Genomic DNA, 27623 nt, shown 5'->3' with positions numbered 1-27623 from the left:
AATAACCACTTTTTAAACCCTCACAGTGACCAACATTGCCATTTTTACAGAGTTTTGCTTACTCAAAAGCTTCAATTTTGACCCGTTTCAGGCACAGAAATGACTTTAAACACACTTATTTTAGTTGAAAAAGTCATAATTCACATCCAACAGTCATTTAGAGTCAAAAGATAACATTTTAAAATTTCATCATTATAGACCATTTTAGGAACGTTTGACAGGTCCGGAGTCATCGTTTTTCATCCGAAAATTGATTTTTTGGACTGTACCAAAAATGATTCAAAATGTCAATTGGATCGTGCCTCATGTTGAATAACCACTTTTTAAACCCTCAAATTGACCAAAATTGCCATTTTAACAGAGTTTTGCTTACTCAAAAGCTTCAATTTTGACCCGTTTCAGGCACAGAAATGACTTTAAACACACTTATTTTAGTTGAAAACGTCTTAATTCATATCCAACAGTCATTTAGAGTCAATAGATTAAATCTTAAAATTTCATCATTATAGACCATTTTGGGAACGTTCAACAGGTCCGGAGTCATCGTTTTTCATCCGAAAATTGATTTTTTGGACTGTAACAAAAATGATTCAAATGTCAATTGGATCGTGCCTCATGTTGAATAGCAACTTTTTAAACCCTCACAGTGACCAAAATTGCCATTTTTACAGAGTTTTGCTTACTCAAAAGCTTCAATTTTGACCCGTTTCAGGCACAGAAATGACTTTAAACACACTTATTTTATTTGAAAAAGTCATAATTCACATCCAAAAGTCATTTAGAGTAAAAAGATTAAATGTTAAAATTTCATCATTATAGACCATTTTGGGAACGTTCGACAGTCATCGTTTTTCATCCGAAAATTGATTTTTTGGACTGTAACTAAAATGATTCAAAATGTCAATTGGATCGTGCCTTATGTTGAATAGCCACTTTTTAAACCCTCACAGTGACCAAAATTGCCATTTTTACAGAGTTTTGCTTACTCAAAAGCTTCAATTTTGACCCGTTTCAGGCACAGAAATGACTTTAAACACACTTATTTTAGTTGAAAACGTCTTAATTCACATCCAACAGTCATTTAGAGTCAAAAGATTAAATGTTAAAATTTCATCATTATAGACCATTTTGGGAACGTTCGACAGCTCTGGAGTCATCGTTTTTCATCCGAAAATGGATTTTTAGGACTGTACCAAAAATTATTCAAATTTTAATTGGATCGTGCCTCATGTTGAATACCCACTTTTTAAACCCTCACAGTGACCAAAATTGCCATTTTTACAGAGTTTTGCTTATTCTAAAGCTTTAATTTTGACCCGTTTCAGGCACAGAAATGACTTTAAACACACTTATTTTAGTTGAAAACGTCTTAATTCACATCCAACAGTCATTTAGAGTCAAAAGATTAAATCTTAAAATTTCATCATTATAGACCATTTTGGGAACGTTCAACAGGTCCAGAGTCATCGTTTTTCATCCGAAAATGGATTATTTGGACTGTACCAAAAATGATTTAAAATGTCAATTGGATCGTGCCTAAAGTTGAATAACCACTTTTTAAACCCTCACAGTGACAAAAATTGCCATTTTTACAGAGTTTTGCTTACTCAAAAGATTCAATTTTGACCCATTTCAGGCACAGAAATGACTTTAAACACACTTATTTAAGTTGAAAAAGTCATAATTCACACCCAACAGTCATTTAGAGTCAAAAGATTTAATGTTAAAATTTCATCATTATAGACCATTTTGGGAACGTTCGACAGGTCCGGAGTCATCGTTTTTCATCCGAAAATGGATTTTTTGGACTGTACCAAAAATGATTCAAAATGTCAATTGGATCGTGCCTCATGTTGAATAACCACTTTTTAAACCCTCACAGTGACCAAAATTGCCATTTTTACAGAGTTTTGCTTACTCAAAAGCTTCAATTTTGACCCGTTTCAAGCACAGAAATGACTTTAAACACACTTATTTTAGTTGAAAAAGTCATAATTCACATCCAACAGTCATTTAGAGTCAAAAGATTAAATGTTAAAATTTCATCATTATAGACCATTTTGGGAACGTTCGACAGGTCCGGAGTCATCGTTTTTCATCCATAAATGGATTTTTTGGACTATACCAAAAATGATTCAAAATGTAAATTGGATCGTGTCTCATGTTGAGTGACCACTTTTTAAACCCTCACAGTGACCAAAATTGCCATTTTTACAGAGTTTTGCTTACTCAAAAGCTTCAATTTTGACCCGTTTCAGGCACAGAAATGACTTTAAACACACTTATTTTAGTTGAAAAAGTCATAATTCACATCCAACAGTCATTTAGAGTCAAAAGATTAAATGTTAAAATTTCATCATTATAGACTATTTTGGGAACGTTTGACAGGTCCGGAGTCATCGTTTTTCATCCGAAAATTGATTTTTTGGACTGTAACTAAAATGATTCAAAATGTCAATTGGATCGTGCCTTATGTTGAATAGCCACTTTTTAAACCCTCACAGTGACCAAAATTGCCATTTTTACAGAGTTTTGCTTACTCAAAAGCTTCAATTTTGACCCGTTTCAGGCACAGAAATGACTTTAAACACACTTATTTTAGTTGAAAACGTCTTAATTCACATCCAACAGTCATTTAGAGTCAAAAGATTAAATCTTAAAATTTCATCATTATAGACCATTTTGGGAACGTTCAACAGGTCCGGAGTCATCGTTTTTCATCCGAAAATGGATTTTTTGGACTGTATTAAAAATGATTCAAAATGTCAATTGGATCGTGCCTCATGTTGAATAACCACTTTTTAAACCCTCACAGTGACCAACATTGCCATTTTTACAGAGTTTTGCTTACTCAAAAGCTTCAATTTTGACCCGTTTCAGGCACAGAAATCACTTTAAACACACTTATTTTAGTTGAAAAAGTCATAATTCACATCCAACAGTCATTTAGAGTCAAAAGATAACATTTTAAAATTTCATCATTATAGACCATTTTAGGAACGTTTGACAGGTCCGGAGTCATCGTTTTTCATCCGAAAATTGATTTTTTGGACTGTACCAAAAATGATTCAAAATGTCAATTGGATCGTGCCTCATGTTGAATAACCACTTTTTAAACCCTCACAGTGACCAAAATTGCCATTTTTACAGAGTTTTGCTTACTCAAAAGCTTCAATTTTGACCCGTTTCAGGCACAGAAATGACTTTAAACACACTTATTTTAGTTGAAAACGTCTTAATTCACATCCAACAGTCATTTAGAGTCAAAAGATTAAATCTTAAAATTTCATCATTATAGACCATTTTGGGAACGTTCAACAGGTCCGGAGTCATCGTTTTTCATCCGAAAATTGATTTTTTTGGACTGTAACAAAAATGATTCAAATGTCAATTGGATCGTGCCTCATGTTGAATAGCAACTTTTTAAACCCTCACAGTGACCAAAATTGCCATTTTTACAGAGTTTTGCTTACTCAAAAGCTTCAATTTTGACCCGTTTCAGGCACAGAAATGACTTTAAACACACTTATTTTATTTGAAAAAGTCATAATTCACATCCAAAAGTCATTTAGAGTAAAAAGATTAAATGTTAAAATTTCATCATTATAGACCATTTTGGGAACGTTCGACAGGTCCGGAGTCATCGTTTTTCATCCAAAAATTGATTTTTTGGACTGTAACTAAAATGATTCAAAATGTCAATTGGATCGTGCCTTATGTTGAATAGCCACTTTTTAAACCCTCACAGTGACCAAAATTGCCATTTTTACAGAGTTTTGCTTACTCAAAAGCTTCAATTTTGACCCGTTTCAGGCACAGAAATGACTTTAAACACACTTATTTTAGTTGAAAACGTCTTAATTCACATCCAACAGTCATTTAGAGTCAAAAGATTAAATCTTAAAATTTCATCATTATAGACCATTTTGGGAACGTTCAACAGGTCCGGAGTCATCGTTTTTCATCCGAAAATGGATTTTTAGTACTTTACCAAAAATGATTCAAAATGTTAATTGGATCGTGCCTCATGTTGAATAACCACTTTTTAAACCCTCACAGTGACCAAAATTGCCATTTTTACAGAGTTTTGCTTACTCAAAACTTCAATTTTGACCCGTTTCAGGCACAGATATGACTTTAAACACACTTATTTTAGTTGAAAAAGTCATAATTCACATCCAACAGTCATTTAGAGTCAAAAGATTAAATGTTAAAATTTCATCATTATAGACCATTTTGGGAACGGTTGACAGGTCCGGAGTCATCGTTTTTCATCCGAAAATGGATTTTTTGGGCTGTACCAAAAATGATTCAAATGTCAATTGGATCGTACCTCATGTTGAATAGCAAATTTTAAATCCTCACAGTGACCAAAATTGCCATTTTTACAGAGTTTTGCTTACTCAAAAGCTTCAATTTTGACCCGTTTCAGGCACAGAAATGACTTTAAACACACTTATTTTATTTGAAAAAGTCATAATTCACATCCAAAAGTCATTTAGAGTAAAAAGATTAAATGTTAAAATTTCATCATTATAGACCATTTTGGGAACGTTCAACAGGTCCGGAATCATCGTTTTTCATCCGAAAATGGATTTTTTGGACTGTACCAAAAATGATTCAAAATGTCAATTGGATTGTGCCTCATGTTGAATAACCACTTTTTAAACCCTCACAGTGACCAAAATTGCCATTTTTACAGAGTTTTGCTTACTCAAAAGGTTCAATTTTGACCCGTTTCAGGCACAGAAATGACTTTAAAGACACTTATTTTAGTTGAAAAGGTCTTAATTCACACCCAACAGTCATTTAGAGTCAAAAGATTAAATCTTAAAATTTCATCATTATAGACCATTTTGGGAACGTTCGACAGGTCCGGAGTCATCGTTTTTCATCCGAAAATGGATTTTTAGGACTGTACCAAAAATGATTCAAATTTTAATTGGATCGTGCCTCATGTTGAATACCCACTTTTTAAACCCTCACAGTGACAGAAATTGCCATTTTTACAGAGTTTTGCTTACTCAAAAGCTTCAATTTTGACCCGTTTCAGGCACAGAAATGACTTTAAACACACTTATTTTAGTTGAAAAAGTCATAATTCACATCCAACAGTCATTTAGAGTCAAAAGATAACATTTTAAAATTTCATCATTATAGACCATTTTGGGAACGTTCGACAGGTCCGGAGTCATCGTTTTTCATCCATAAATGGATTTTTTGGACTATACCAAAAATGATTCAAAATGTAAATTGGATCGTGTCTCATGTTGAGTGACCACTTTTTAAACCCTCACAGTGACCAAAATTGCCATTTTTACAGAGTTTTGCTTACTCAAAAGCTTCAATTTTGACCCGTTTCAGGCACAGAAATGACTTTAAACACACTTATTTTAGTTGAAAAAGTCATAATTCACATCCAACAGTCATTTAGAGTCAAAAGATTAAATGTTAAAATTTCATCATTATAGACTATTTTGGGAACTTTTGACAGGTCCGGAGTCATCGTTTTTCATCCGAAAATTGATTTTTTGGACTGTACCAAAAATGATTCAAAATGTCAATTGGATCGTGCCTCATGTTGAATAACCACTTTTTAAACCCTCAAATTGACCAAAATTGCCATTTTAACAGAGTTTTGCTTACTCAAAAGCTTCAATTTTGACCCGTTTCAGGCACAGAAATGACTTTAAACACACTTATTTTAGTTGAAAACGTCTTAATTCACATCCAACAGTCATTTAGAGTCAATAGATTAAATCTTAAAATTTCATCATTATAGACCATTTTGGGAACGTTCAACAGGTCCGGAGTCATCGTTTTTCATCCGAAAATTGATTTTTTGGACTGTAACAAAAATGATTCAAATGTCAATTGGATCGTGCCTCATGTTGAATAGCAACTTTTTAAACCCTCACAGTGACCAAAATTGCCATTTTTACAGAGTTTTGCTTACTCAAAAGCTTCAATTTTGACCCGTTTCAGGCACAGAAATGACTTTAAACACACTTATTTTATTTGAAAAAGTCATAATTCACATCCAAAAGTCATTTAGAGTAAAAAGATTAAATGTTAAAATTTCATCATTATAGACCATTTTGGGAACGTTCGACAGTCATCGTTTTTCATCCGAAAATTGATTTTTTGGACTGTAACTAAAATGATTCAAAATGTCAATTGGATCGTGCCTTATGTTGAATAGCCACTTTTTAAACCCTCACAGTGACCAAAATTGCCATTTTTACAGAGTTTTGCTTACTCAAAAGCTTCAATTTTGACCCGTTTCAGGCACAGAAATGACTTTAAACACACTTATTTTAGTTGAAAACGTCTTAATTCACATCCAACAGTCATTTAGAGTCAAAAGATTAAATGTTAAAATTTCATCATTATAGACCATTTTGGGAACGTTCGACAGGTCCGGAGTCATCGTTTTTCATCCGAAAATTGATTTTTTGGACTGTAACTAAAATGATTCAAATGTCAATTGGATCGTGCCTCATGTTGAATAGCAAATTTTAAACCCTCACAGTGACCAAAATTGCCATTTTTACAGAGTTTTGCTTACTCAAAAGCTTCAATTTTGACCCGTTTCAGGCACAGAAATGACTTTAAACACACTTATTTTATTTGAAAAAGTCATAATTCACATCCAAAAGTCATTTAGAGTAAAAAGATTAAATGTTAAAATTTCATCATTATAGACCATTTTGGGAACGTTCAACAGGTCCGGAGTCATCGTTTTTCATCCATAAATGGATTTTTTGGACTATACCAAAAATGATTCAAAATGTAAATTGGATCGTGTCTCATGTTGAGTGACCACTTTTTAAACCCTCACAGTGACCAAAATTGCCATTTTTACAGAGTTTTGCTTACTCAAAAGCTTCAATTTTGACCCGTTTCAGGCACAGAAATGACTTTAAACACACTTATTTTAGTTGAAAACGTCCTAATTCACATCCAACAGTCATTTAGAGTCAAAAGATTAAATCTTAAAATTTCATCATTATAGACCATTTTGGGAACGTTCAACAGGTCCGGAGTCATCGTTTTTCATCCGAAAATGGATTTTTTGGACTGTACTAAAAATGATTCAAAATGTCAATTGGATCGTGCCTCATGTTGAATAACCACTTTTTAAACCCTCACAGTGACCAACATTGCCATTTTTACAGAGTTTTGCTTACTCAAAAGCTTCAATTTTGACCCGTTTCAGGCACAGAAATGACTTTAAACACACTTATTTTAGTTGAAAAAGTCATAATTCACATCCAACAGTCATTTAGAGTCAAAAGATAACATTTTAAAATTTCATCATTATAGACCATTTTAGGAACGTATGACAGGTCCGGAGTCATCGTTTTTCATCCGAAAATTGATTTTTTGGACTGTACCAAAAATGATTCAAAATGTCAATTGGATCGTGCCTCATGTTGAATAACCACTTTTTAAACCCTCACAGTGACCAAAATTGCCATTTTTACAGAGTTTTGCTTACTCAAAAGCTTCAATTTTGACCCGTTTCAGGCACAGAAATGACTTTAAACACACTTATTTTAGTTGAAAACGTCTTAATTCACATCCAACAGTCATTTAGAGTCAAAAGATTAAATCTTAAAATTTCATCATTATAGACCATTTTGGGAACGTTCAACAGGTCCGGAGTCATCGTTTTTCATCCGAAAATTGATTTTTTTGGACTGTAACAAAAATGATTCAAATGTCAATTGGATCGTGCCTCATGTTGAATAGCAACTTTTTAAACCCTCACAGTGACCAAAATTGCCATTTTTACAGAGTTTTGCTTACTCAAAAGCTTCAATTTTGACCCGTTTCAGGCACAGAAATGACTTTAAACACACTTATTTTAGTTGAAAACGTCCTAATTCACATCCAACAGTCATTTAGAGTCAAAAGATTAAATCTTAAAATTTCATCATTATAGACCATTTTGGGAACGTTCAACAGGTCCGGAGTCATCGTTTTTCATCCGAAAATTGATTTTTTTGGACTGTAACAAAAATGATTCAAATGTCAATTGGATCGTGCCTCATGTTGAATAGCAACTTTTTAAACCCTCACAGTGACCAAAATTGCCATTTTTACAGAGTTTTGCTTACTCAAAAGCTTCAATTTTGACCCGTTTCAGGCACAGAAATGACTTTAAACACACTTATTTTATTTGAAAAAGTCATAATTCACATCCAAAAGTCATTTAGAGTAAAAAGATTACATGTTAAAATTTCATCATTATAGACCATTTTGGGAACGTTCGACAGGTCCGGAGTCATCGTTTTTCATCCAAAAATTGATTTTTTGGACTGTAACTAAAATGATTCAAAATGTCAATTGGATCGTCCCTTATGTTGAATAGCCACTTTTTAAACCCTCACAGTGACCAAAATTGCCATTTTTACAGAGTTTTGCTTACTCAAAAGCTTCAATTTTGACCCGTTTCAGGCACAGAAATGACTTTAAACACACTTATTTTAGTTGAAAACGTCTTAATTCACATCCAACAGTCATTTAGAGTCAAAAGATTAAATCTTAAAATTTCATCATTATAGACCATTTTGGGAACGTTCAACAGGTCCGGAGTCATCGTTTTTCATCCGAAAATGGATTTTTTGGACTGTACTAAAAATGATTCAAAATGTCAATTGGATCGTGCCTCATGTTGAATAACCACTTTTTAAACCCTCACAGTGACCAACATTGCCATTTTTACAGAGTTTTGCTTACTCAAAAGCTTCAATTTTGACCCGTTTCAGGCACAGAAATGACTTTAAACACACTTATTTTAGTTGAAAAAGTCATAATTCACATCCAACAGTCATTTAGAGTCAAAAGATAACATTTTAAAATTTCATCATTATAGACCATTTTAGGAACGTTTGACAGGTCCGGAGTCATCGTTTTTCATCCGAAAATTGATTTTTTGGACTGTACCAAAAATGATTCAAAATGTCAATTGGATCGTGCCTCATGTTGAATAACCACTTTTTAAACCCTCACAGTGACCAAAATTGCCATTTTTACAGAGTTTTGCTTACTCAAAAGCTTCAATTTTGACCCGTTTCAGGCACAGAAATGACTTTAAACACACTTATTTTAGTTGAAAACGTCTTAATTCACATCCAACAGTCATTTAGAGTCAAAAGATTAAATCTTAAAATTTCATCATTATAGACCATTTTGGGAACGTTCAACAGGTCCGGAGTCATCGTTTTTCATCCGAAAATTGATTTTTTTGGACTGTAACAAAAATGATTCAAATGTCAATTGGATCGTGCCTCATGTTGAATAGCAACTTTTTAAACCCTCACAGTGACCAAAATTGCCATTTTTACAGAGTTTTGCTTACTCAAAAGCTTCAATTTTGACCCGTTTCAGGCACAGAAATGACTTTAAACACACTTATTTTATTTGAAAAAGTCATAATTCACATCCAAAAGTCATTTAGAGTAAAAAGATTAAATGTTAAAATTTCATCATTATAGACCATTTTGGGAACGTTCGACAGGTCCGGAGTCATCGTTTTTCATCCAAAAATTGATTTTTTGGACTGTAACTAAAATGATTCAAAATGTCAATTGGATCGTGCCTTATGTTGAATAGCCACTTTTTAAACCCTCACAGTGACCAAAATTGCCATTTTTACAGAGTTTTGCTTACTCAAAAGCTTCAATTTTGACCCGTTTCAGGCACAGAAATGACTTTAAACACACTTATTTTAGTTGAAAACGTCTTAATTCACATCCAACAGTCATTTAGAGTCAAAAGATTAAATCTTAAAATTTCATCATTATAGACCATTTTGGGAACGTTCAACAGGTCCGGAGTCATCGTTTTTCATCCGAAAATGGATTTTTTGGACTGTACTAAAAATGATTCAAAATGTCAATTGGATCGTGCCTCATGTTGAATAACCACTTTTTAAACCCTCACAGTGACCAACATTGCCATTTTTACAGAGTTTTGCTTACTCAAAAGCTTCAATTTTGACCCGTTTCAGGCACAGAAATGACTTTAAACACACTTATTTAAGTTGAAAAAGTCATGATTCACATCCAACCGTCATTTAGAGTCAAAAGATTAAATGTTAAAATTTCATCATTATAGACCATTTTGGGAACGTTCGACAGGTCCGGAGTCATCGTTTTTCATCCGAAAATGGATTTTTTGGATTGTACCAAAAATGATTCAAAAACCACTTGTAAACCCTCACAGTGACCAAAATTGCTATTTTTACAGAGTTTTGCTTACTCAAAAGCTTCAATTTTGACCCGTTTCAGGCACAGAAATGACTTTAAACACACTTATTTTAGTTGAAAAAGTCATAATTCACATCCAACAGTCATTTAGAGTCAAAAGATAACATTTTAAAATTTCATCATTATAGACCATTTTAGGAACGTTTGACAGGTCCGGAGTCATCGTTTTTCATCCGAAAATTGATTTTTTGGACTGTACCAAAAATGATTCAAAATGTCAATTGGATCGTGCCTCATGTTGAATAACCACTTTTTAAACCCTCAAATTGACCAAAATTGCCATTTTTACAGAGTTTTGCTTACTCAAAAGCTTCAATTTTGACCCGTTTCAGGCACAGAAATGACTTTAAACACACTTATTTTAGTTGAAAACGTCTTAATTCACATCCAACAGTCATTTAGAGTCAATAGATTAAATCTTAAAATTTCATCATTATAGACCATTTTGGGAACGTTCAACAGGTCCGGAGTCATCGTTTTTCATCCGAAAATTGATTTTTTGGACTGTAACAAAAATGATTCAAATGTCAATTGGATCGTGCCTCATGTTGAATAGCAACTTTTTAAACCCTCACAGTGACCAAAATTGCCATTTTTACAGAGTTTTGCTTACTCAAAAGCTTCAATTTTGACCCGTTTCAGGCACAGAAATGACTTTAAACACACTTATTTTATTTGAAAAAGTCATAATTCACATCCAAAAGTCATTTAGAGTAAAAAGATTAAATGTTAAAATTTCATCATTATAGACCATTTTGGGAACGTTCGACAGTCATCGTTTTTCATCCGAAAATTGATTTTTTGGACTGTAACTAAAATGATTCAAAATGTCAATTGGATCGTGCCTTATGTTGAATAGCCACTTTTTAAACCCTCACAGTGACCAAAATTGCCATTTTTACAGAGTTTTGCTTACTCAAAAGCTTCAATTTTGACCCGTTTCAGGCACAGAAATGACTTTAAACACACTTATTTTAGTTGAAAACGTCTTAATTCACATCCAACAGTCATTTAGAGTCAAAAGATTAAATGTTAAAATTTCATCATTATAGACCATTTTGGGAACGTTCGACAGGTCCGGAGTCATCGTTTTTCATCCGAAAATTGATTTTTTGGACTGTAACAAAAATGATTCAAATGTCAATTGGATCGTGCCTCATGTTGAATAGCAAATTTTAAACCCTCACAGTGACCAAAATTGCCATTTTTACAGAGTTTTGCTTACTCAAAAGCTTCAATTTTGACCCGTTTCAGGCACAGAAATGACTTTAAACACACTTATTTTATTTGAAAAAGTCATAATTCACATCCAAAAGTCATTTAGAGTAAAAAGATTAAATGTTAAAATTTCATCATTATAGACCATTTTGGGAACGTTCAACAGGTCCGGAGTCATCGTTTTTCATCCGAAAATGGATTTTTAGGACTGTACCAAAAATTATTCAAATTTTAATTGGATCGTGCCTCATGTTGAATACCCACTTTTTAAACCCTCACAGTGACCAAAATTGCCATTTTTACAGAGTTTTGCTTATTCTAAAGCTTTAATTTTGACCCGTTTCAGGCACAGAAATGACTTTAAACACACTTATTTTAGTTGAAAAAGTCATAATTCACATCCAACAGTCATTTAGAGTCAAAAGATTAAATGTTAAAATTTCATCATTATAGACTATTTTGGGAACGTTTGACAGGTCCGGAGTCATCGTTTTTCATCCGAAAATTGATTTTTTGGACTGTAACTAAAATGATTCAAAATGTCAATTGGATCGTGCCTTATGTTGAATAGCCACTTTTTAAACCCTCACAGTGACCAAAATTGCCATTTTTACAGAGTTTTGCTTACTCAAAAGCTTCAATTTTGACCCGTTTCAGGCACAGAAATGACTTTAAACACACTTATTTTAGTTGAAAACGTCTTAATTCACATCCAACAGTCATTTAGAGTCAAAAGATTAAATCTTAAAATTTCATCATTATAGACCATTTTGGGAACGTTCAACAGGTCCGGAGTCATCGTTTTTCATCCGAAAATGGATTTTTTGGACTGTACTAAAAATGATTCAAAATGTCAATTGGATCGTGCCTCATGTTGAATAACCACTTTTTAAACCCTCACAGTGACCAACATTTCCATTTTTACAGAGTTTTGCTTACTCAAAAGCTTCAATTTTGACCCGTTTCAGGCACAGAAATTACTTTAAACACACTTATCTTAGTTGAAAAAGTCATAATTCACATCCAACAGTCATTTAGAGTCAAAAGATTAAATGTTAAAATTTCATCATTATAGACCATTTTGGGAACGTTCGACAGGTCCGGAGTCATCGTTTTTCATCCGAAAATGGATTTTTAGTACTTTACCAAAAATGATTCAAAATGTTAATTGAATCGTGCCTCATGTTGAATAACCACTTTTTAAACCCTCACAGTGACCAAAATTGCCATTTTTACAGAGTTTTGCTTACTCAAAACTTCAATTTTGACCCGTTTCAGGCACAGATATGACTTTAAACACACTTATTTTAGTTGAAAAAGTCATAATTCACATCCAACAGTCATTTAGAGTCAAAAGATTAAATGTTAAAATTTCATCATTATAGACCATTTTGGGAACGGTTGACAGGTCCGGAGTCATCGTTTTTCATCCGAAAATGGATTTTTTGGGCTGTACCAAAAATGATTCAAAATGTCAATTGGATCGTGCCTCATGTTGAATAACCACTTTTTAAACCCTCACAGTGACCAAAATTGCCATTTTTACAGAGTTTTGCTTACTCAAAAGATTCAATTTTGACCCGTTTCAGGCACAGAAATGACTTTAAACACACTTATTTAAGTTGAAAAAGTCATAATTCACATCCAACAGTCATTTAGAGTCAAAAGATTAAATGTTAAAATTTCATCATTATAGACCATTTTGGGAACGTTCGACAGGTCCGGAGTCATCGTTTTTCATCCGAAAATTGATTTTTTGGACTGTAACAAAAATGATTCAAATGTCAATTGGATCGTGCCTCATGTTGAATAGCAAATTTTAAATCCTCACAGTGACCAAAATTGCCATTTTTACAGAGTTTTGCTTACTCAAAAGCTTCAATTTTGACCCGTTTCAGGCACAGAAATGACTTTAAACACACTTATTTTATTTGAAAAAGTCATAATTCACATCCAAAAGTCATTTAGAGTAAAAAGATTAAATGTTAAAATTTCATCATTATAGACCATTTTGGGAACGTTCAACAGGTCCGGAATCATCGTTTTTCATCCGAAAATTGATTTTTTGGACTGTACCAAAAATGATTCAAAATGTCAATTGGATTGTGCCTCATGTTGAATAACCACTTTTTAAACCCTCACAGTGACCAAAATTGCCATTTTTACAGAGTTTTGCTTACTCAAAAGGTTCAATTTTGACCCGTTTCAGGCACAGAAATGACTTTAAAGACACTTATTTTAGTTGAAAACGTCTTAATTCACACCCAACAGTCATTTAGAGTCAAAAGATTAAATCTTAAAATTTCATCATTATAGACCATTTTGGGAACGTTCGACAGGTCCGGAGTCATCGTTTTTCATCCGAAAATGGATTTTTAGGACTGTACCAAAAATGATTCAAATTTTAATTGGATCGTGCCTCATGTTGAATACCCACTTTTTAAACCCTCACAGTGACAGAAATTGCCATTTTTACAGAGTTTTGCTTACTCAAAAGCTTCAATTTTGACCCGTTTCAGGCACAGAAATGACTTTAAACACACTTATTTTAGTTGAAAAAGTCATAATTCACATCCAACAGTCATTTAGAGTCAAAAGATAACATTTTAAAATTTCATCATTATAGACCATTTTGGGAACGTTCGACAGGTCCGGAGTCATCGTTTTTCATCCATAAATGGATTTTTTGGACTATACCAAAAATGATTCAAAATGTAAATTGGATCGTGTCTCATGTTGAGTGACCACTTTTTAAACCCTCACAGTGACCAAAATTGCCATTTTTACAGAGTTTTGCTTACTCAAAAGCTTCAATTTTGACCCGTTTCAGGCACAGAAATGACTTTAAACACACTTATTTTAGTTGAAAAAGTCATAATTCACATCCAACAGTCATTTAGAGTCAAAAGATTAAATGTTAAAATTTCATCATTATAGACTATTTTGGGAACTTTTGACAGGTCCGGAGTCATCGTTTTTCATCCGAAAATTGATTTTTTGGACTGTAACTAAAATGATTCAAAATGTCAATTGGATCGTGCCTTATGTTGAATAGCCACTTTTTAAACCCTCACAGTGACCAAAATTGCCATTTTTACAGAGTTTTGCTTACTCAAAAGCTTCAATTTTGACCCGTTTCAGGCACAGAAATGACTTTAAACACACTTATTTTAGTTGAAAACGTCTTAATTCACATCCAACAGTCATTTAGAGTCAAAAGATTAAATCTTAAAATTTCATCATTATAGACCATTTTGGGAACGTTCAACAGGTCCGGAGTCATCGTTTTTCATCCGAAAATGGATTTTTTGGACTGTACTAAAAATGATTCAAAATGTCAATTGGATCGTGCCTCATGTTGAATAACCACTTTTTAAACCCTCACAGTGACCAACATTGCCATTTTTACAGAGTTTTGCTTACTCAAAAGCTTCAATTTTGACCCGTTTCAGGCACAGAAATGACTTTAAACACACTTATTTTAGTTGAAAAAGTCATAATTCACATCCAACAGTCATTTAGAGTCAAAAGATAACATTTTAAAATTTCATCATTATAGACCATTTTAGGAACGTTTGACAGGTCCGGAGTCATCGTTTTTCATCCGAAAATTGATTTTTTGGACTGTACCAAAAATGATTCAAAATGTCAATTGGATCGTGCCTCATGTTGAATAACCACTTTTTAAACCCTCAAATTGACCAAAATTGCCATTTTAACAGAGTTTTGCTTACTCAAAAGCTTCAATTTTGACCCGTTTCAGGCACAGAAATGACTTTAAACACACTTATTTTAGTTGAAAACGTCTTAATTCACATCCAACAGTCATTTAGAGTCAATAGATTAAATCTTAAAATTTCATCATTATAGACCATTTTGGGAACGTTCAACAGGTCCGGAGTCATCGTTTTTCATCCGAAAATTGATTTTTTGGACTGTAACAAAAATGATTCAAATGTCAATTGGATCGTGCCTCATGTTGAATAGCAACTTTTTAAACCCTCACAGTGACCAAAATTGCCATTTTTACAGAGTTTTGCTTACTCAAAAGCTTCAATTTTGACCCGTTTCAGGCACAGAAATGACTTTAAACACACTTATTTTATTTGAAAAAGTCATAATTTACATCCAAAAGTCATTTAGAGTAAAAAGATTAAATGTTAAAATTTCATCATTATAGACCATTTTGGGAACGTTCGACAGTCATCGTTTTTCATCCGAAAATTGATTTTTTGGACTGTAACTAAAATGATTCAAAATGTCAATTGGATCGTGCCTTATGTTGAATAGCCACTTTTTAAACCCTCACAGTGACCAAAATTGCCATTTTTACAGAGTTTTGCTTACTCAAAAGCTTCAATTTTGACCCGTTTCAGGCACAGAAATGACTTTAAACACACTTATTTTAGTTGAAAACGTCTTAATTCACATCCAACAGTCATTTAGAGTCAAAAGATTAAATGTTAAAATTTCATCATTATAGACCATTTTGGGAACGTTCGACAGGTCCGGAGTCATCGTTTTTCATCCGAAAATTGATTTTTTGGACTGTAACAAAAATGATTCAAATGTCAATTGGATCGTGCCTCATGTTGAATAGCAAATTTTAAACCCTCACAGTGACCAAAATTGCCATTTTTACAGAGTTTTGCTTACTCAAAAGCTTCAATTTTGACCCGTTTCAGGCACAGAAATGACTTTAAACACACTTATTTTATTTGAAAAAGTCATAATTCACATCCAAAAGTCATTTAGAGTAAAAAGATTAAATGTTAAAATTTCATCATTATAGACCATTTTGGGAACGTTCAACAGGTCCGGAGTCATCGTTTTTCATCCGAAAATGGATTTTTTGGACTGTACCAAAAATGATTCAAAATGTCAATTGGATTGTGCCTCATGTTGAATAACCACTTTTTAAACCCTCACAGTGACCAAAATTGCCATTTTTACAGAGTTTTGCTTACTCAAAAGGTTCAATTTTGACCCGTTTCAGGCACAGAAATGACTTTAAAGACACTTATTTTAGTTGAAAACGTCTTAATTCACACCCAACAGTCATTTAGAGTCAAAAGATTAAATCTTAAAATTTCATCATTATGGAACATTTTGGGAACGTTGGACAGGTCCGGAGTCATCGTTTTTCATCCGAAAATGGATTTTTAGGACTGTACCAAAAATTATTCAAATTTTAATTGGATCGTGCCTCATGTTGAATACCCACTTTTTAAACCCTCACAGTGACCAAAATTGCCATTTTTACAGAGTTTTGCTTATTCTAAAGCTTTAATTTTGACCCGTTTCAGGCACAGAAATGACTTTAAACACACTTATTTTAGTTGAAAACGTCTTAATTCACATCCAACAGTCATTTAGAGTCAAAAGATTAAATCTTAAAATTTCATCATTATAGACCATTTTGGGAACGTTCAACAGGTCCAGAGTCATCGTTTTTCATCCGAAAATGGATTATTTGGACTGTACCAAAAATGATTTAAAATGTCAATTGGATCGTGCCTAAAGTTGAATAACCACTTTTTAAACCCTCACAGTGACCAAAATTGCCATTTTTACAGAGTTTTGCTTACTCAAAAGCTTCAATTTTGACCCGTTTCAAGCACAGAAATGACTTTAAACACACTTATTTTAGTTGAAAAAGTCATAATTCACATCCAACAGTCATTTAGAGTCAAAAGATTAAATGTTAAAATTTCATCATTATAGACCATTTTGGGAACGTTCGACAGGTCCGGAGTCATCGTTTTTCATCCATAAATGGATTTTTTGGACTATACCAAAAATGATTCAAAATGTAAATTGGATCGTGTCTCATGTTGAGTGACCACTTTTTAAACCCTCACAGTGACCAAAATTGCCATTTTTACAGAGTTTTGCTTACTCAAAAGCTTCAATTTTGACCCGTTTCAGGCACAGAAATGACTTTAAACACACTTATTTTAGTTGAAAACGTCCTAATTCACATCCAACAGTCATTTAGAGTCAAAAGATTAAATCTTAAAATTTCATCATTATAGACCATTTTGGGAACGTTCAACAGGTCCGGAGTCATCGTTTTTCATCCGAAAATGGATTTTTTGGACTGTACTAAAAATGATTCAAAATGTCAATTGGATCGTGCCTCATGTTGAATACCCACTTTTTAAACCCTCACAGTGACCAAAATTGCCATTTTTACAGAGTTTTGCTTATTCTAAAGCTTTAATTTTGACCCGTTTCGGCACAGAAATGACTTTAAACACACTTATTTTAGTTGAAAACGTCTTAATTCACATCCAACAGTCATTTAGAGTCAAAAGATTAAATCTTAAAATTTCATCATTATAGACCATTTTGGGAACGTTCAACAGGTCCAGAGTCATCGTTTTTCATCCGAAAATGGATTATTTGGACTGTACCAAAAATGATTTAAAATGTCAATTGGATCGTGCCTAAAGTTGAATAACCACTTTTTAAACCCTCACAGTGACCAAAATTGCCATTTTTACAGAGTTTTGCTTACTCAAAAGCTTCAATTTTGACCCGTTTCAAGCACAGAAATGACTTTAAACACACTTATTTTAGTTGAAAAAGTCATAATTCACATCCAACAGTCATTTAGAGTCAAAAGATTAAATGTTAAAATTTCATCATTATAGACCATTTTGGGAACGTTCGACAGGTCCGGAGTCATCGTTTTTCATCCATAAATGGATTTTTTGGACTATACCAAAAATGATTCAAAATGTAAATTGGATCGTGTCTCATGTTGAGTGACCACTTTTTAAACCCTCACAGTGACGAAAATTGCCATTTTTACAGAGTTTTGCTTACTCAAAAGCTTCAATTTTGACCCGTTTCAGGCACAGAAATGACTTTAAACACACTTATTTTAGTTGAAAAAGTCATAATTCACATCCAACAGTCATTTAGAGTCAAAAGATTAAATGTTAAAATTTCATCATTATAGACTATTTTGGGAACGTTTGACAGGTCCGGAGTCATCGTTTTTCATCCGAAAATTGATTTTTTGGACTGTAACTAAAATGATTCAAAATGTCAATTGGATCGTGCCTTATGTTGAATAGCCACTTTTTAAACCCTCACAGTGACCAAAATTGCCATTTTTACAGAGTTTTGCTTACTCAAAAGCTTCAATTTTGACCCGTTTCAGGCACAGAAATGACTTTAAACACACTTATTTTAGTTGAAAACGTCCTAATTCACATCCAACAGTCATTTAGAGTCAAAAGATTAAATCTTAAAATTTCATCATTATAGACCATTTTGGGAACGTTCAACAGGTCCGGAGTCATCGTTTTTCATCCGAAAATGGATTTTTTGGACTGTACTAAAAATGATTCAAAATGTCAATTGGATCGTGCCTCATGTTGAATAACCACTTTTTAAACCCTCACAGTGACCAACATTGCCATTTTTACAGAGTTTTGCTTACTCAAAAGCTTCAATTTTGACCCGTTTCAGGCACAGAAATGACTTTAAACACACTTATTTTAGTTGAAAAAGTCATAATTCACATCCAACAGTCATTTAGAGTCAAAAGATAACATTTTAAAATTTCATCATTATAGACCATTTTAGGAACGTTTGACAGGTCCGGAGTCATCGTTTTTCATCCGAAAATTGATTTTTTGGACTGTAACTAAAATGATTCAAAATGTCAATTGGATCGTGCCTTATGTTGAATAGCCACTTTTTAAACCCTCACAGTGACCAAAATTGCCATTTTTACAGAGTTTTGCTTACTCAAAAGCTTCAATTTTGACCCGTTTCAGGCACAGAAATGACTTTAAACACACTTATTTTAGTTGAAAACGTCCTAATTCACATCCAACAGTCATTTAGAGTCAAAAGATTAAATCTTAAAATTTCATCATTATAGACCATTTTGAGAACGTTCAACAGGTCCGGAGTCATCGTTTTTCATCCGAAAATGGATTTTTTGGACTGTACTAAAAATGATTCAAAATGTCAATTGGATCGTGCCTCATGTTGAATAACCACTTTTTAAACCCTCACAGTGACCAACATTGCCATTTTTACAGAGTTTTGCTTACTCAAAAGCTTCAATTTTGACCCGTTTCAGGCACAGAAATGACTTTAAACACACTTATTTTAGTTGAAAAAGTCATAATTCACATCCAACAGTCATTTAGAGTCAAAAGATAACATTTTAAAATTTCATCATTATAGACCATTTTAGGAACGTTTGACAGGTCCGGAGTCATCGTTTTTCATCCGAAAATTGATTTTTTGGACTGTACCAAAAATGATTCAAAATGTCAATTGGATCGTGCCTCATGTTGAATAACCACTTTTTAAACCCTCACAGTGACCAAAATTGCCATTTTTACAGAGTTTTGCTTACTCAAAAGCTTCAATTTTGACCCGTTTCAGGCACAGAAATGACTTTAAACACACTTATTTTAGTTGAAAACGTCTTAATTCACATCCAACAGTCATTTAGAGTCAAAAGATTAAATCTTAAAATTTCATCATTATAGACCATTTTGGGAACGTTCAACAGGTCCGGAGTCATCGTTTTTCATCCGAAAATTGATTTTTTTGGACTGTAACAAAAATGATTCAAATGTCAATTGGATCGTGCCTCATGTTGAATAGCAACTTTTTAAACCCTCACAGTGACCAAAATTGCCATTTTTACAGAGTTTTGCTTACTCAAAAGCTTCAATTTTGACCCGTTTCAGGCACAGAAATGACTTTAAACACACTTATTTTAGTTGAAAACGTCTTAATTCACATCCAACAGTCATTTAGAGTCAAAAGATTAAATCTTAAAATTTCATCATTATAGACCATTTTGGGAACGTTCAACAGGTCCGGAGTCATCGTTTTTCATCCGAAAATGGATTTTTTGGACTGTACTAAAAATGATTCAAAATGTCAATTGGATCGTGCCTCATGTTGAATAACCACTTTTTAAACCCTCACAGTGACCAACATTGCCATTTTTACAGAGTTTTGCTTACTCAAAAGCTTCAATTTTGACCCGTTTCAGGCACAGAAATGACTTTAAACACACTTATTTTAGTTGAAAAAGTCATAATTCACATCCAACAGTCATTTAGAGTCAAAAGATAACATTTTAAAATTTCATCATTATAGACCATTTTAGGAACGTTTGACAGGTCCGGAGTCATCGTTTTTCATCCGAAAATTGATTTTTTGGACTGTACCAAAAATGATTCAAAATGTCAATTGGATCGTGCCTCATGTTGAATAACCACTTTTTAAACCCTCACAGTGACCAAAATTGCCATTTTTACAGAGTTTTGCTTACTCAAAAGCTTCAATTTTGACCCGTTTCAGGCACAGAAATGACTTTAAACACACTTATTTTAGTTGAAAACGTCTTAATTCACATCCAACAGTCATTTAGAGTCAAAAGATTAAATCTTAAAATTTCATCATTATAGACCATTTTGGGAACGTTCAACAGGTCCGGAGTCATCGTTTTTCATCCGAAAATTGATTTTTTTGGACTGTAACAAAAATGATTCAAATGTCAATTGGATCGTGCCTCATGTTGAATAGCAACTTTTTAAACCCTCACAGTGACCAAAATTGCCATTTTTACAGAGTTTTGCTTACTCAAAAGCTTCAATTTTGACCCGTTTCAGGCACAGAAATGACTTAAAACACACTTATTTTATTTGAAAAAGTCATAATTCACATCCAAAAGTCATTTAGAGTAAAAAGATTAAATGTTAAAATTTCATCATTATAGACCATTTTGGGAACGTTCGACAGGTCCGGAGTCATCGTTTTTCATCCGAAAATGGATTTTTTGGATTGTACCAAAAATGATTCAAAAACCACTTGTAAACCCTCACAGTGACCAAAATTGCTATTTTTACAGAGTTTTGCTTACTCAAAAGCTTCAATTTTGACCCGTTTCAGGCACAGAAATGACTTTAAACACACTTATTTTAGTTGAAAACGTCTTAATTCACATCCAACAGTCATTTAGAGTCAATAGATTAAATCTTAAAATTTCATCATTATAGACCATTTTGGGAACGTTCAACAGGTCCGGAGTCATCGTTTTTCATCCGAAAATTGATTTTTTGGACTGTAACAAAAATGATTCAAATGTCAATTGGATCGTGCCTCATGTTGAATAGCAACTTTTTAAACCCTCACAGTGACCAAAATTGCCATTTTTACAGAGTTTTGCTTACTCAAAAGCTTCAATTTTGACCCGTTTCAGGCACAGAAATGACTTTAAACACACTTATTTTATTTGAAAAAGTCATAATTCACATCCAAAAGTCATTTAGAGTAAAAAGATTAAATGTTAAAATTTCATCATTATAGACCATTTTGGGAACGTTCGACAGTCATCGTTTTTCATCCGAAAATTGATTTTTTGGACTGTAACTAAAATGATTCAAAATGTCAATTGGATCGTGCCTTATGTTGAATAGCCACTTTTTAAACCCTCACAGTGACCAAAATTGCCATTTTTACAGAGTTTTGCTTACTCAAAAGCTTCAATTTTGACCCGTTTCAGGCACAGAAATGACTTTAAACACACTTATTTTAGTTGAAAACGTCTTAATTCACATCCAACAGTCATTTAGAGTCAAAAGATTAAATGTTAAAATTTCATCATTATAGACCATTTTGGGAACGTTCGACAGGTCCGGAGTCATCGTTTTTCATCCGAAAATTGATTTTTTGGACTGTAACAAAAATGATTCAAATGTCAATTGGATCGTGCCTCATGTTGAATAGCAAATTTTAAACCCTCACAGTGACCAAAATTGCCATTTTTACAGAGTTTTGCTTACTCAAAAGCTTCAATTTTGACCCGTTTCAGGCACAGAAATGACTTTAAACACACTTATTTTATTTGAAAAAGTCATAATTCACATCCAAAAGTCATTTAGAGTAAAAAGATTAAATGTTAAAATTTCATCATTATAGACCATTTTGGGAACGTTCAACAGGTCCGGAGTCATCGTTTTTCATCCGAAAATGGATTTTTTGGACTGTACCAAAAATGATTCAAAATGTCAATTGGATTGTGCCTCATGTTGAATAACCACTTTTTAAACCCTCACAGTGACCAAAATTGCCATTTTTACAGAGTTTTGCTTACTCAAAAGGTTCAATTTTGACCCGTTTCAGGCACAGAAATGACTTTAAAGACACTTATTTTAGTTGAAAACGTCTTAATTCACACCCAACAGTCATTTAGAGTCAAAAGATTAAATCTTAAAATTTCATCATTATGGAACATTTTGGGAACGTTGGACAGGTCCGGAGTCATCGTTTTTCATCCGAAAATTGATTTTTAGGACTGTACCAAAAATTATTCAAATTTTAATTGGATCGTGCCTCATGTTGAATACCCACTTTTTAAACCCTCACAGTGACCAAAATTGCCATTTTTACAGAGTTTTGCTTATTCTAAAGCTTTAATTTTGATCCGTTTCAGGCACAGAAATGACTTTAAACACACTTATTTTAGTTGAAAACGTCTTAATTCACATCCAACAGTCATTTAGAGTCAAAAGATTAAATCTTAAAATTTCATCATTATAGACCATTTTGGGAACGTTCAACAGGTCCAGAGTCATCGTTTTTCATCCGAAAATGGATTATTTGGACTGTACCAAAAATGATTTAAAATGTCAATTGGATCGTGCCTAAAGTTGAATAACCACTTTTTAAACCCTCACAGTGACAAAAATTGCCATTTTTACAGAGTTTTGCTTACTCAAAAGATTCAATTTTGACCCATTTCAGGCACAGAAATGACTTTAAACACACTTATTTAAGTTGAAAAAGTCATAATTCACACCCAACAGTCATTTAGAGTCAAAAGATTTAATGTTAAAATTTCATCATTATAGACCATTTTGGGAACGTTCGACAGGTCCGGAGTCATCGTTTTTCATCCGAAAATGGATTTTTTGGACTGTACCAAAAATGATTCAAAATGTCAATTGGATCGTGCCTCATGTTGAATAACCACTTTTTAAACCCTCACAGTGACCAAAATTGCCATTTTTACAGAGTTTTGCTTACTCAAAAGCTTCAATTTTGACCCGTTTCAAGCACAGAAATGACTTTAAACACACTTATTTTAGTTGAAAAAGTCATAATTCACATCCAACAGTCATTTAGAGTCAAAAGATTAAATGTTAAAATTTCATCATTATAGACCATTTTGGGAACGTTCAACAGGTCCGGAGTCATCGTTTTTCATCCGAAAATGGATTTTTTGGACTGTACTAAAAATGATTCAAAATGTCAATTGGATCGTGTCTCATGTTGAGTGACCACTTTTTAAACCCTCACAGTGACGAAAATTGCCATTTTTACAGAGTTTTGCTTACTCAAAAGCTTCAATTTTGACCCGTTTCAGGCACAGAAATGACTTTAAACACACTTATTTTAGTTGAAAAAGTCATAATTCACATCCAACAGTCATTTAGAGTCAAAAGATTAAATGTTAAAATTTCATCATTATAGACTATTTTGGGAACGTTTGACAGGTCCGGAGTCATCGTTTTTCATCCGAAAATTGATTTTTTGGACTGTAACTAAAATGATTCAAAATGTCAATTGGATCGTGCCTTATGTTGAATAGCCACTTTTTAAACCCTCACAGTGACCAAAATTGCCATTTTTACAGAGTTTTGCTTACTCAAAAGCTTCAATTTTGACCCGTTTCAGGCACAGAAATGACTTTAAACACACTTATTTTAGTTGAAAACGTCCTAATTCACATCCAACAGTCATTTAGAGTCAAAAGATTAAATCTTAAAATTTCATCATTATAGACCATTTTGGGAACGTTCAACAGGTCCGGAGTCATCGTTTTTCATCCGAAAATGGATTTTTTGGACTGTACTAAAAATGATTCAAAATGTCAATTGGATCGTGCCTCATGTTGAATAACCACTTTTTAAACCCTCACAGTGACCAACATTGCCATTTTTACAGAGTTTTGCTTACTCAAAAGCTTCAATTTTGACCCGTTTCAGGCACAGAAATGACTTTAAACACACTTATTTTAGTTGAAAAAGTCATAATTCACATCCAACAGTCATTTAGAGTCAAAAGATAACATTTTAAAATTTCATCATTATAGACCATTTTAGGAACGTTTGACAGGTCCGGAGTCATCGTTTTTCATCCGAAAATTGATTTTTTGGACTGTAACTAAAATGATTCAAAATGTCAATTGGATCGTGCCTTATGTTGAATAGCCACTTTTTAAACCCTCACAGTGACCAAAATTGCCATTTTTACAGAGTTTTGCTTACTCAAAAGCTTCAATTTTGACCCGTTTCAGGCACAGAAATGACTTTAAACACACTTATTTTAGTTGAAAACGTCCTAATTCACATCCAACAGTCATTTAGAGTCAAAAGATTAAATCTTAAAATTTCATCATTATAGACCATTTTGAGAACGTTCAACAGGTCCGGAGTCATCGTTTTTCATCCGAAAATGGATTTTTTGGACTGTACTAAAAATGATTCAAAATGTCAATTGGATCGTGCCTCATGTTGAATAACCACTTTTTAAACCCTCACAGTGACCAACATTGCCATTTTTACAGAGTTTTGCTTACTCAAAAGCTTCAATTTTGACCCGTTTCAGGCACAGAAATGACTTTAAACACACTTATTTTAGTTGAAAAAGTCATAATTCACATCCAACAGTCATTTAGAGTCAAAAGATAACATTTTAAAATTTCATCATTATAGACCATTTTAGGAACGTTTGACAGGTCCGGAGTCATCGTTTTTCATCCGAAAATTGATTTTTTGGACTGTACCAAAAATGATTCAAAATGTCAATTGGATCGTGCCTCATGTTGAATAACCACTTTTTAAACCCTCACAGTGACCAAAATTGCCATTTTTACAGAGTTTTGCTTACTCAAAAGCTTCAATTTTGACCCGTTTCAGGCACAGAAATGACTTTAAACACACTTATTTTAGTTGAAAACGTCTTAATTCACATCCAACAGTCATTTAGAGTCAAAAGATTAAATCTTAAAATTTCATCATTATAGACCATTTTGGGAACGTTCAACAGGTCCGGAGTCATCGTTTTTCATCCGAAAATTGATTTTTTTGGACTGTAACAAAAATGATTCAAATGTCAATTGGATCGTGCCTCATGTTGAATAGCAACTTTTTAAACCCTCACAGTGACCAAAATTGCCATTTTTACAGAGTTTTGCTTACTCAAAAGCTTCAATTTTGACCCGTTTCAGGCACAGAAATGACTTTAAACACACTTATTTTAGTTGAAAACGTCTTAATTCACATCCAACAGTCATTTAGAGTCAAAAGATTAAATCTTAAAATTTCATCATTATAGACCATTTTGGGAACGTTCAACAGGTCCGGAGTCATCGTTTTTCATCCGAAAATGGATTTTTTGGACTGTACTAAAAATGATTCAAAATGTCAATTGGATCGTGCCTCATGTTGAATAACCACTTTTTAAACCCTCACAGTGACCAACATTGCCATTTTTACAGAGTTTTGCTTACTCAAAAGCTTCAATTTTGACCCGTTTCAGGCACAGAAATGACTTTAAACACACTTATTTTAGTTGAAAAAGTCATAATTCACATCCAACAGTCATTTAGAGTCAAAAGATAACATTTTAAAATTTCATCATTATAGACCATTTTAGGAACGTTTGACAGGTCCGGAGTCATCGTTTTTCATCCGAAAATTGATTTTTTGGACTGTACCAAAAATGATTCAAAATGTCAATTGGATCGTGCCTCATGTTGAATAACCACTTTTTAAACCCTCACAGTGACCAAAATTGCCATTTTTACAGAGTTTTGCTTACTCAAAAGCTTCAATTTTGACCCGTTTCAGGCACAGAAATGACTTTAAACACACTTATTTTAGTTGAAAACGTCTTAATTCACATCCAACAGTCATTTAGAGTCAAAAGATTAAATCTTAAAATTTCATCATTATAGACCATTTTGGGAACGTTCAACAGGTCCGGAGTCATCGTTTTTCATCCGAAAATTGATTTTTTTGGACTGTAACAAAAATGATTCAAATGTCAATTGGATCGTGCCTCATGTTGAATAGCAACTTTTTAAACCCTCACAGTGACCAAAATTGCCATTTTTACAGAGTTTTGCTTACTCAAAAGCTTCAATTTTGACCCGTTTCAGGCACAGAAATGACTTAAAACACACTTATTTTATTTGAAAAAGTCATAATTCACATCCAAAAGTCATTTAGAGTAAAAAGATTAAATGTTAAAATTTCATCATTATAGACCATTTTGGGAACGTTCGACAGGTCCGGAGTCATCGTTTTTCATCCGAAAATGGATTTTTTGGATTGTACCAAAAATGATTCAAAAACCACTTGTAAACCCTCACAGTGACCAAAATTGCTATTTTTACAGAGTTTTGCTTACTCAAAAGCTTCAATTTTGACCCGTTTCAGGCACAGAAATGACTTTAAACACACTTATTTTAGTTGAAAACGTCTTAATTCACATCCAACAGTCATTTAGAGTCAATAGATTAAATCTTAAAATTTCATCATTATAGACCATTTTGGGAACGTTCAACAGGTCCGGAGTCATCGTTTTTCATCCGAAAATTGATTTTTTGGACTGTAACAAAAATGATTCAAATGTCAATTGGATCGTGCCTCATGTTGAATAGCAACTTTTTAAACCCTCACAGTGACCAAAATTGCCATTTTTACAGAGTTTTGCTTACTCAAAAGCTTCAATTTTGACCCGTTTCAGGCACAGAAATGACTTTAAACACACTTATTTTATTTGAAAAAGTCATAATTCACATCCAAAAGTCATTTAGAGTAAAAAGATTAAATGTTAAAATTTCATCATTATAGACCATTTTGGGAACGTTCGACAGTCATCGTTTTTCATCCGAAAATTGATTTTTTGGACTGTAACTAAAATGATTCAAAATGTCAATTGGATCGTGCCTTATGTTGAATAGCCACTTTTTAAACCCTCACAGTGACCAAAATTGCCATTTTTACAGAGTTTTGCTTACTCAAAAGCTTCAATTTTGACCCGTTTCAGGCACAGAAATGACTTTAAACA

This window comes from Lissotriton vulgaris, chromosome 7 (genome assembly GCF_964263255.1).
Source record: "Lissotriton vulgaris chromosome 7, aLisVul1.2, whole genome shotgun sequence".
Classification (NCBI taxonomy): Eukaryota; Metazoa; Chordata; class Amphibia; order Caudata; family Salamandridae; genus Lissotriton; species Lissotriton vulgaris.
This window is presented reverse-complemented; position numbering follows the sequence as displayed.